The 4,869-nt window shown below is 36.5% G+C and overlaps 1 long non-coding RNA gene across 1 annotated transcript in view; it reads left to right on the top strand.

Moving 5' to 3' along the window:
* LOC105531092 overlaps window positions 1–3,355 on the top strand; it is a 10,719-nt gene extending 7,364 nt beyond the window's left edge. Inside the window, exon 2 of the long non-coding RNA XR_001004738.1 lies at window positions 3,035–3,355. This is a non-coding gene — a long non-coding RNA (uncharacterized LOC105531092). The remainder of the gene's footprint in view (window positions 1–3,034) is intronic.
* The last annotated feature ends 1,514 nt before the right edge of the window (window positions 3,356–4,869 follow it).

Raw genomic sequence — 4,869 nt, 5'->3', positions numbered from 1 at the left:
AGAGAATTTTAGACCAATATCCTTGCTGAACATCGATGCAAAAATCCTCATACTGCCTCTAAGAGCTGATTACAAACATCTCTTTTCAATTCCATGGTCAGTGACATCACACTGGTAGCTTGAAATCAGTAAGTATTTATACCAGAGGAGTATGTACACCAGAGTAATCAGCAAATGCTACAAACCAGGACTTTTATTACTCCCACTTTTTAAACATTTACCTGCAAAGTACTGATGGGAAGAGCTCAAGGGGGAGGCATGGGCCTTAGATGGCATGTCTATCAGCTTAGCTCTCAGTCTCAGTGTGATGACTGACATTTTCCAGCCTTATTACATACAAGTCAAAATAATTCATATTGTAGTGTACTCTTGAACAGGTTTCATAGGGTGGCAGGATTGCAAGTAGAAAGGCTAATGAGAAGATTACTGAAGCAGTCTAGAGACGAGATGATGGAGACTACACAAGAGTGTGGCAGGCACCAGGAGAGATTAAAAGCTTTGAAGGGCACATTTTGAATGGGGTGCTATAGCTCTTGGATGGAGGAAGCTGCAAGGAGAGAAATTAAGAATGACCCGTGGGTTATTGACCTAAGCAACTGGGCCTACCCATGTTGGGGTTCTTTTATGACATGGGAACACTTGGGAGGGAGAGTTTCAACAGGGAAATGTGGCAGGGGGAGTCAGTTGTTGCTTTGGCCTGATTGAATTTGAGATGCCTGCTAGATTTTGAAATGCCTGAAGCCGTTAAGGAAGAAGTTTTATATGTGAACTTATATTTGGAACTCAGTGGAAAGGTCAGAACTGGAGATGTAAATTTGGGAATCATCTCTATACAAAGACTAACTTTCCTAAGGAAATAATCAGAAATTCAGACAGACTAATAGGTTAAAATAAAAGGACACAGAAATGTATATGCTATATGGCTGAATAAGGAAGATATATTGAAACAATTAGTCAATAAGCCGTAATTCCACTTGCTGTAGCTAGTGTAATTATGAGTAATTTAAATTTTTTGTCCTTTAGATATTCACCACAACAAATAAGTTATTCTTAAAATTAGAAGAAAACAATCTTATTTTTAAAGAAATATAAAAACATTAAATTTGTTAATGATAACATTGAAATAGCGAAGTAGCTAAAAATTTTATTTGGCCACTGGTTAAACTGTTTCTTTGACTTAAAGAGCTTACAGTTATGTAAGCACACTATTTTATACCTGTCTTTCCCATTATTAAAATAATACATGTATGTTACAGATAAATTTGAAAAGATAAAAGAATAAAGAGAAATAATTTTTACGTATTATTGAATATTTAGTTTTCTTGATCCAATTTTATCTACTTTTTTGTGATATGCTCCTATCATTTTATATCTTATTTACATCTTATATCTATCTTTTTTTATCTTATAGAAGCTATGTTATTAATCCCTTAAAAGTGCATTTTTATAAGAGGTTAAAAAAGGTTCACGACTTCACATGGTTTTACATCTTGTGATAGTGTTCTGTAATGTTTAGCCTCTATGATACTGCTGCAGTCTAGTGTTTCACTGGAATTTTTCATTTTCACTTCAGTGCCATAAAACTGCAACCTCAAATTTATTGCAATATTTACATATATGACAGCTGTTAAAACTACAGTAGTTGAAACACACTTAGGGAATAGTTACTGAGGCAAATGTGTGTATGCACGCACACACACACACACACTTTCATGTAAGTTATTTATTTTAACGTTGAACTTTTATTCCCTCTTGGTGAATAAAAAAAGGACATAAGTGTTGATATTTATGTTATACCATTACCTACTTCCCTTACTTCATTCATGAATTTCTTTATTCATATCAATACTTACTAAAAGTTTATAAAGAACCTACTATGTGCCAAGCATTGAGCAAAACACAGCATAGTTGGGGAGACGGACACATGAATGGAAAAACAGTATTGCCATATGGTGAGAACTGTTGAAAGGATATAATCAACATGCTTTGGAATCACACAGGAGAATGGGAGAAGGTGACCCTTGAGCTGGGTGTTAGAGGATGAATGAGCATTTACCAGGCAGAAGAAATAGCATTTGCACCTGCATGGAGCCATGAAAGGAGAAAGAATGATTGAGGCGGGAAATAAAGTTCAAAAATGAGGTTTGGACTAGCTTGTGATGGGTCTTGTGTGCCAAGCTAAGGAATTTGGATTACATATTGCAGGTCATGGAAGTCAACAGAGGTTGCTTTGCATTGGAGACTGTCAGAATCAGTTTGGACTGGAAAGAACATTCTGCAGCAATGTGAGGAAAGATTAGATTGGAAAGAAAACTGGTAATAGGAGCACTAGGGATAGGTGAGTTCAGTGCAAAAGATAAGGAAGGCTGAAAGCTTTGGCAGTCTCTGAGGATGGGAAGAAAGAAGACAATTTGGCAAAAATGACAGTATTTAATGAAATGATTAAAGCAAGAACAGGATGAAGAAGAAAGAAGATAGGGAATATATTTTTTAAAAGAAGGTTGGGTGTGAAAATTAGAGAGTCCGGAAAGTAATTTGAAGAAGGGTTAGAATCAAACAATTTTTTAAAGGGTAAGTAAAATTTGAGGTTGGTCTAAATTGAGACCAATGTGTTTGAAATAATGTTTTAATATTTCCTGGGTTGAGATAGGAGATTAAAAAAAGGGGCTGATAAGAGGTCTACTTTCATCTAGACTACATAGGTGCTCAGAAAGAAAGAGAAATGAGAATTTGCTTAGTTTTTTATTTTTAATTTTTTGGGCACATAGCAGGTGTATATATTTATGGGATACATGAAATGTTTTGACACAGGCATGCAATGTGAAATAAGGAAATCTTGGAGATGCGGTATTCATCTCCTCAAGCATTTATCCTTTGAGTTACAAACATTCCAAGTACACTTTTTAAGTTATATTAAAATGTACAAAACGTTATTATTGACTATAATCACCCTGTTGTGCTACCAACTGGTAGGTTTTATTCACGCTTTCTAAGTGTTTTTGGTATCCATTAACCATTCCCACCTCTCCCCTAGTCCTCCACTACGTAAATGGGAATTAAAAGATGATCAGAAGACAGTTGGGAGCAGAGTGAGAATAAGAATCTTCAACTGCTGTCTCACTTTTCAGATCATGAAGAAGTTTTTCACAATGAGCAGAACACTCAACCTGAAAGCAGAATGGATTGAGTCACTGCAGCGTGGCAGTGGAATGGTGCCTGATGTTGGCAAAGGAAACATGTACTTCTAGACTTGACACTTTTACCTTTGTTTACAGTTTCCAAATAGAAACACCACTTTAAAATAACATGGAGAATATACATGGATGTACTGAACGAAGGATAAAGTCTGTGTTGCAGTCCTGGCCCCATCGACTTCTACAAATATGGCTTTGGACAAATCACCTAACTTTTACTTTTGAGAATTTAAACTCATCATGTATAAAATGGCATTGCTAATATGTTTGCTGCCTACCCCATTGGGTTTTGTGAGGAATAAATGATAATGCTAAGAAAAATGCATTGAGAATTATAAATCACTATTCAAATGCAAGTTATTTATGTGATTATTGTCATTATTATTAATACTTTCACTCAGCTAAAACCTTAGAACCAAAAAAATCTGAGAACTTGCTTACTATTAGTAACTGTCTTATTTGATTTAGGGACTCAAGAAAGTATCAGCTCACATGACTGAGTCTCATCGATTCCAAGTTGTGCATTGAGAATCACAATAAAGATTGGGAATATGAGACTTTAGGCATAATTCTTTTTCATCACCATCTGGCTATTTCTACTTCTCCAGTCCTAACTTCTAACCTGATCTTAGTCAGCAGGGCTAAATTGCAAAGTAGAATATTTCAAGGAAGCCTTCTTCGGGTTCCATACTCTGCTTTTATGCCTTCTACACAAAGAAAGGGAAACATAAAAAAAAAAGAGTGGACCTCCCATTCATACACAACTTCCTCCCAACAATTTCCTTAGTAGAGCCTGGGAGGTCCTACTTCAACCAACCCTGCTCCCTCCGCTGGCTCTGTGCTGCCTGATGACCTCCATACCATGCTCCCTTGTATCTCTATACTGCTCACAGGTCACCTCATCAGAGACACCTTCCCTGATTACAGCATATGAAATTACAAAACAAGCCTGATCTCATTCCATTGTCCTTGCTCTGCTTCACAAACCTCAATCACCGGCAGATGTAGAATATACTTATCTGTTTCTTATCTGTCCCTGCTCCCATCCATGTAAGCACTGCAAGAATCAGACTTGGTTTACCATTGTAACCCCTGAGTCTGCCACATGGAAAGTATTCAATAAATCATTGTTGAACAAAGGAATGAATGCATCTGTGAATGGATATATTAATTTAAAATGTCCTGGTTCTTAGAAGGATTTTCAAAATTTGAAAATATGAAGTGGTGTGAGGACTATTGCTCAAGGTTAAAAGAAAGGAAAAAGAATGCATCATTCAGGCAATTGATGGACTTTGAAGGAAGAAAGCAGGAGGAGCAGGGCAGGGCAAGTTTGGACAGCACAGCAGGTAAAATCACAGATTCTAATAGGGTGACCAACCCATTGTGGAGGATCTAGACATTTTCCAGCTATAGTACTAAAAATCCCTTATCCTATGCAACTCCTCAGTGCCAGGCAAACCAGAACTGTTGGTCGCCCTAAAACTTAGAGTTAAATATTCCCTAAGGATTAGAATTCCTTATGCACATTTATTAGCAGTGAGACCTTGGGCAAGACAAACTGTCTCTGATTATAGTTTATTATTTGTAATTGGGGCTAGAAATACCTGGTTCAAAGGTTTGTAGATATTTCTTTTAAAAGACTCTATATAAAACACTTAACACATTGCCTGGTATG

The sequence above is a fragment of the Mandrillus leucophaeus genome, unplaced genomic scaffold, assembly GCF_000951045.1.
Source record: "Mandrillus leucophaeus isolate KB7577 unplaced genomic scaffold, Mleu.le_1.0 Scaffold864, whole genome shotgun sequence".
Classification (NCBI taxonomy): domain Eukaryota; kingdom Metazoa; phylum Chordata; class Mammalia; order Primates; family Cercopithecidae; genus Mandrillus; species Mandrillus leucophaeus.
Note: the sequence above shows the minus strand (reverse complement) of the source record. Positions and strands in the feature narration are given on the sequence as shown.